The following is a 7418-nucleotide window of genomic DNA, read 5'->3' as shown; positions in this document are numbered from 1 at the left end:
ACGGTCCCTGCCCTGCTCCTGCTGGCCACACCATTCCTGATACAAGCCAAGATGCTGTTGGCCACCCGGGCACCCTGCTGGCTCATATTCAGCCGCCTGGCGACCAACCCCCCCAGGGCCTTTTCCGCTGGGCAGCTTTCCAGCCCCTCTCCCCCACGCCTATAGTGTTGCATGGGGTTGTGGTGACCCCAGGGCAGGACCCGGCCCTTGGCCTTGTTGAACCTCACCCAACTGGCCTGGGCCCATGGATCCAGCCTGGCCAGGTCCCTCTATAGCGATCCTTCCTATCCCCCAGCAGATCCACACTTCTGCCCAACTTGGTGTGATCTGCAAACTGGCTGAGGGTGCACTCGATCCTTCCTGGGACCCCTTTGCCCTTCAGGACTGCCTCCAAGGGACTCTGCCAACCTGGCTCCTAAACTGGCCAAAGTCTGCCTGTTGGAAGTCCAACGAGTCCTCCACTGAGACAACAGTCCAAGGACCTCGCTAGCACACCATCCCTCAAACATTGGCCTGCTGCCTCCAGGCTTATCTCTAGTAAGCCTGGTTTTATCCCTTTTCCCCTTCAAATCTCTGTCCCCCAAAGTATAAACACTGTGTTTGGTTTACAGGTGATCTCTGTGCTTTGGTTTGTTGTCTTCTTCTTTTTTGATAGAAGGAAAGAAAGAAAAAAAGTGTTAAATTACCTGAAAACAAAACTTTTGTTTCAGGCTGCACAGAACATTGTGTTTGACCCCAGCTGATTTTGTCTGGGTGGTTTTCTTTGTTTCCTTCTGTTTGCTTTTTTGTTTTATTTTGCGTGGCACTACATACAAGGCTGCCGTGAAATGGGTGCATGGCACTGTCCCCATGGTACCTCAAAGGAAGTAGATGCCAAGATGAAACGAGTGGCCAAAATCGCTCTGTGAGTCGATACGACGGCCAGGGGTAGAATTAGGGTCAACGATTATCGGTCGCCTGCCTAATCTCTAGCACAGCCCCCCTGCTGCTCTACTGCAACCTGCTGTTACAGGCTGGGAATGCCAGCAGGGTGGAAGCAAATGGAAGAGAAACCATGCGGTTGGATACTGTGTGAACAGATACTGAGAAAAAAAGGCACTTGACCTACCCTACAGGGAATTTTGTCGTTAAAATGGCAGTGCAGTTTGGTTTTGGTTTTTCTGACCTTGTACTGTCACTTTTGCATGTATCTATCTTCACCTTGTAGGAAGAAAGCTGCCTTTTCCCATCCTGTACCATCTTTCCCAGATCTGTCATTCAACCCTGATGCAGCCAAGCTTTGGGGGGAAAAAAAAAAAAAAAAGGTTTTCTCTCATCTGTCTCTCCCCATCTTATTTTTTGCAGCTAAACAGAGTTCAAACGCGTAACGATGAACTGCTTAATTTGTAGCAGAGCAGGCAGTTTTCTAGGATTTTTGTCTCTGCCCCCTTTGCCTGATTTTCCAAAGAGAAAAACAATAGTTAATATACCTGCAGGCTTGGCTGAGGGACAGCATGGGAACCACATGCTGCCACTTCCCCCCACCACTCGGGTTTTTAAGGGCTGTCAGAGAGAGATTGCTGCTGCAAGGACGTGAGTTGAATGCTTCAGATTCTTCTGGCAAACTCCAGCAGGCCCCCACCTTCCTCTTCCTAAAATTGCTTTGGCTACTTCCAACAAAATGAAAATAGCTCATCTGACTTTTTCATTAGGGGCTCTCCTGGGAGCGTGCAGAGGCTGAGAGGAGGCTGGACTGTGGAGCTGCAAGTGTGCGGGGTTTGCATGATGCCAGTGAGAAAATTCTTCATAATTTGTTCATAATTAGCGTGCCGGAAAGGCCCACTGCAGTCTGTTTGTGCTGCTACATTTTTTCCTTTTCTTTTATATATCTCCCAGAAAAAGTCAGGCATTTCTCTTCTGCCTGTGCCTGATAAATGAGATTTCAAGGATAGGCTGGAGCACTGTATCTCAGGGTACTGAAACCCTGGCAGGGGTTGCCCAGAGAGGGGGTGGAGGCCCCATCCCTGGGACCATTCCAGGCCAGGTTGGACGGGGCTGTGAGCAACCTGATGTGGTTCAAGGTGTCCCTGCTCCTGCAGGGGGGTTGGGCTGGGTGACCTCTGGGGGTCCTTTCCAACCCAAAACATTCTATGATTCTATGATTCTATGATCTCTTTGCCCTTGCTCTTCTCAGCTGAGCATCCTGCCCACCCAAAGCACTGGTCACAGCCATTCCTGCCAGTACCCAGGAAGAAAGCAAAGCAATGGGCCTGGGGAGGAACACACTGGAATAGCGGTTGGATGGAGACAGGCTGTGGGTTATTTTGGGGTTTCTAGTTTGCTTGGCTGGCCCAGGAGGTGGTAAATTAGATTTTCTATTTTGACTTTTCCCAAATGGGTCATCCTCCAAGGAGCTATGCAAGAGGTGGATATGATACACAGAGAGAAACCAGGCCTGGCAGGCAAGGTGAAGGTAGATCATTTTACATAGCCCTGCTTTTCATATCTGTCTCAGTCCTTAAACCTAAACATCAGCTGGGTTGCACTAATAATCCAAAGAAATTCATGTTTCTCACAGTGCAACAGTGTCCAGCTGAAGAGATTTCAGTGGCCCTTCCATGCACGAAAGGCTGTGGGAGTCTCCCCTCTGCTTCAACCAGCTTTAACTGAGATCCATCACTCTAAGAGCTCCTTTTCTCTGAACTGGCATAGGCCAAATGTATTCACCTCATCCTGAAGGCTCATTTCCCTCTTCAGACTATTTCTGGGTCTGGTTGAGGTGATGGGGTATTGTTCACATGGATCACTGCATATTTATTAACTTTTATGGAGATCACTGGGGACTCCTTTGATGTCAACTCATCCCTTGCAAGCCAAAGTAGGTCAGGCACGGAACTCCCTTTGCCTTTGATTTTAAACCAAATATGTAGAGCTGGCCTGACTACAAAGTTGGGCAACATATGCATCATTAAGTGCCCTGGAGCTAATTCTCCCTAGTAACGAATCGAGGTATAGCCGGTCACCTCGCTGACATACAGGAGGACATGGCAATGCACACGTGAATTCGCCATGCACCCCTTTTATTGCAGTCCTTGCCCAGGAGAGAGGGAATTCGTAAGGAGCCTGTGAATTACTACTGCTTGTGGTAGAGGCCATTTCCAGCACTTCATCCCGCATTTCTTATAGATACAGCACAAGAGCTTGGGGGATCAAGGACTCTACAAGGGAACGTAGGTTCAATTGACTAGAGCAGCTGGAACCCAAAGCAATATTTGCTGGAAGAGCCTTGAGGGAGCACAGGAGAGAAACTTTGGGACAAAAAAGAAAGGCAAAGTGGTAAAGGAGGTTATTCATCCCGTTTTAGAATTAACTTATGCTTCAGTACAATCTTCACTCACGACGTGGTGGTCGGAGCATGCTGGCTGCTCCGTAAGGGCTCAGCAAGAGCCCTGATACATGCAGATGACTTGTACAAGGGTGAGAATGAAATGCAGCCTGCTTGCCCATAAATAGATTTGAGGGGTTTTGTTTATGTTTTGTTCTGAAACTGCTTTGTACTCCAGCCCGGAATAACTCTTTTCTCCCACATTTCTCCTTCTTGGCTGGCTCAGATGTGCAGCCACCAGCTGTTTGCTAGGATTGTTCCTTCTCGTTGCTCCCTCCCGTCCAAATTCTTCAGGACATTATTTTCTTGAAGCTTTTCTCAATAAGAATTTAATCAAACAAAACAAAAACACAGCAACCCGCCGCTTCTTGGACAGTGTTTGATGTGTAAATATGTAAAGAAGGAGTGTTTTGAAAATGCAATCAGCTACCTCCCGGGGACTTGAGTCCCACAATGAGCCAAGGTGACTCCACAAGGGAGATATGTGCTCCTGCAAGATTAAATTCCAGCTGCAGTGGGAGCACGGGTGACCAGAGGCACAGCTAAGCCACTTCTTAAAGAGACATTTTTTGCATAGTGGCAGGATTCTCCTCCAGGCCAGGCAGCCTGCTCCTTCCTGCGTATTGTCAGCCAGGTCCTTGCCTCGGGCCGGCATTGCTATCAGTTCCCACCCTGCAGCTCTGGGAGTTATTGCCCCATTTTGCTCCTCCTTGCCTCCGTGGAGCTGGGACAATTGATACCTCTGCACTCTGCAGATACGCATCGGTTTTATGGCTGTATCAGACTTTGGGGGGGAAATAGTTTCTAACATTTTCCTCATTACCATGCAGAGAAATACCTTGCACGTACTGTGTACGCTTTATGTCAGAACTAATGTGATTGCTACCAATTAAGCATACAGGAGGTGACTCCAAGGAAAGCCTGCAGCAGTGCTGGCCTTCTAGCAGGTCGGGAGATACACTGCAGATAAGCTCCCGTCCTGCAGGGCTCGAGCAGATGACATCTTATCTTGTCCTCATCCTGCTTAAAGGGTTCTCTTCTGCTGCCGTTATTATTGAATAAAATACACTGCAGAAATTAATATAGTGCAATTTGATGAACGAGTCCTGCTGCAATTTATACTTTGTTCCTGAACAATTCACAACACTATTAACTTTAACCTTCCCCTACACCCAGTGCAAATTCTCAGTGACGGGTTTGTCACAGCACGCTGACTGCCAGCCGAACTGGCTGTGATGCTCAGGAACACGAATGACGAATTATTTTGAAGAGACTCACAGGAGAGGGGGCTGTATGCTTACGTATAAGTTCTTCAATGCAGTGTCCCCTTGCAGCAAAAGAAATGACATTCAAATGACATTTATCTTTCCATTCAAAAGTCTAGTCAAATAATTTTCCATCTTTAATTGTATCGGTTCAGAACTCACTTTCACAGGTGCAGCTCTGAAATTTAAAAGACTGGCCTTGGCTTTTGGGGAGCAATGCTGTTACTCCAAAAGAAATGTTACTTCTCAGTAAGAGGGAGCTGGTACGTGGTTACGTACTCAGCATGAGGCTTAGCGGGTGCTGATGCTGCAGGCTTCCCCTTTTAGGCGTGGTACAGAACCGATGCTCCTACCACTGTGTTCACTTGCAAGCCCAAGAGGATTTTTCCATCAAGTCTGCTAATCCCTGTGTTCAAATTCCAGCTTTGGTAATTGCCTATGGTTCTAAGAGGAGACATTAATCACCCCTCCCAGCTCAGAGGTGGTTGTGTTTCAGTGGTGGGCAAGGTGAGCCCTGCATGAAAGGGCTAGAATGAGTGTTTGGGTCTCCTTCTCCAGGTCTCGGTGCCTGCTGAAACTCCAAGCAATTTAATCTACTCAGGTGCGATACCAGGATATCAGTCATGATGGCTGGAGATAAAGTGTCAGGTTATTTGTTGAGCAGTTAAGAGAAAAATTCAAATCTGCATTCAATTTGGAGCTTCAGATTTTTTTTTTTTTTTGAAAACAAAGCAAATGATGCCCAGATCTGAAAAAGCAGTCCCTTTACTCTAACTGAAGGCACAAGAAAAAAGGCAGTTTGCTGCTGTTGGATACACTTCAAGAGCAAAATTTGCCTTTTTTGGTTTCTACATCTCAGCAAAATGACCCTCTCCTTGGGCTGAGACACAGCATGTCAGGTTGGGGCTGCAGAGAAGAGCCTGGCAAAGGCAAGAGAGATGTCCTAGGTGTTTTGTGTCAGTCCTGTCTACGATCAAGGCCAATATCCTCACTGTTTGCAGCCTTTAGCGTAAAACCAGTGGCACTCTGGCAGGTATTTTCCTTTGCTTGCTCACGTTTCTGGGATGCCTTTCTTTTACCAGCAAAGAAACACTTGCTGTTCATTTTTCCTGTGCTTCACCATGCAGCAACCTTCCTGCAGCTGCTGGCCTTTGCAGACTCTTGAGAAATGGTGATTTTGCAATGAAATAAGCATTGCTGATTGAAGTCTTTGTTGGGCTGATCTCTCCAAAGGGCTAACAGGGAGCACCGTGCTAGGCATGCACTGTGTGCAAGAGACGGAATACCACGTACTTGTACATGCCACGGAGATGAAAGGCTTGTTCTGTAGTTAAGAGCATGGGATGGTTTAATCCTGAAATAGCATCTTGCTGATACAAACAAGGTCTGTTTGTTTTTTATATGCCTATTTGGGGAATGGCTGCTCTTCAAGTAAACATTCTCTTTTGCATGCAAACACCAGTATTTACCTTGACAAGATAGTTTATTATCATTCTTAATTTTCTCTTCCTTTGAACGTTTCCGTTCTCTTCACAAGACGGCAAAACCATTGTATGGATAAACAATCTCAACTGAACAAATTACCGCAGCTTAACGGATTCCTGCTCATCAGCTGAGCTGCAGCACCTGACCATAAGCACGTTCTTCGCTCTCACCACTCCTAAATCCCACATTAGTTTATGTAATGTTTGAGGTGGTTTAAGCTACCGTATCTTATTTAGCATTTTTAATAAGCCAAATATGCCTAAGTGACAAGTTCTTGAGTTGTTAGGCATTATTCCTTTCTGAAAGATGAAATGGGAAAACCACAAATGCTGGAAGGGACATGGTGCTACCGTACATAAGTATACAGAACAGGGCGACTGAGAATATTTTTAGGTGTGAAGAGGATAAGGAGAAAAGAATTGACCACAGAAAAAAAAGCAAACCTACCTCAATAACTTTATGCATCTCACCACGTGAGTGAACCTCGGGAAATACAAGGGGAAGCAGAGCTAACTTTTGCTGAACTCCTGCTTGGCCTCATGATTCAATCTCTGTTGCCGAATTCAATGGATTAAAAGAAGCAGTGGATGTGCAAAGAGACAATGTGGCTTCCATTATCCCACCAAGGGAATTTAATAAATGTGATTCCAATCTCTCTTTTCCCTCTATGTCAAGTGAACCTGCTTCAGTGCGCACCACTGTTTACTTTGGTTTTCTCCAGATTCCTCTGAAAATGAACCTGTCTCTCAAGTGTTCCCAGCAGGTAAATGACAATACATAAAATACAGACTTAGAAAGTATTTCTGTAGCAGGATGATGGAGAGACATGAAAGACAGGGTAGCTTATCTAGTTCCTTCCGTCAGACCTATTGGGACTTTTCCTGTCCCAGCAGATGTTCTCCAGTGCTTTGCCCAAGCTAGTTTTTAATCCCAAGGGATCAAACTTCCATCACTTCTCTTGGGAAACTGTGCCCCTAGCTCTAAGACCTCACTACTAGATATCCTCCCAAACCCCTATGAAAATTTAAGTCCTGTTAAGGTTGTTCACTTTCAAGCCACTTCTGCTTCCCTCTGCGGAGACGCTGTCCCAACACAAAGGTGCCGCAGGTGGTTTCTGAGGTGCAATATCTCAGTGGAAGGTGACTTTAGGTGATCAGACCAACTCATTGTACCATCTCTCCATTCTGTTGCTTCACTTTAACATGTGGTGAAATGAGGTGCATCTTCAGTGACTCCTAAGTAAGGTGGTGATCTATGCACAGTTCTGTATCAGCTCCTATCAGCTAAACATGGGGGAATGTCAC

The 7418-nt window shown here is 46.4% G+C and overlaps 1 protein-coding gene across 1 annotated transcript in view; it reads right to left on the bottom strand.

The window, feature by feature from the left end:
• The window catches only part of LOC104126066 (vascular endothelial growth factor receptor kdr-like), an 82265-nt gene that overhangs the window by 62712 nt on the left and 12135 nt on the right, over positions 1 to 7418 (bottom strand). The gene's annotated exons all lie outside the window — the stretch shown is intronic.

Source organism: Egretta garzetta, unplaced genomic scaffold, assembly GCF_000687185.1.
Source record: "Egretta garzetta isolate BGI_Z169 unplaced genomic scaffold, ASM68718v1 scaffold595, whole genome shotgun sequence".
Taxonomy (NCBI): domain Eukaryota; kingdom Metazoa; phylum Chordata; class Aves; order Pelecaniformes; family Ardeidae; genus Egretta; species Egretta garzetta.
Note: the sequence above shows the minus strand (reverse complement) of the source record. Positions and strands in the feature narration are given on the sequence as shown.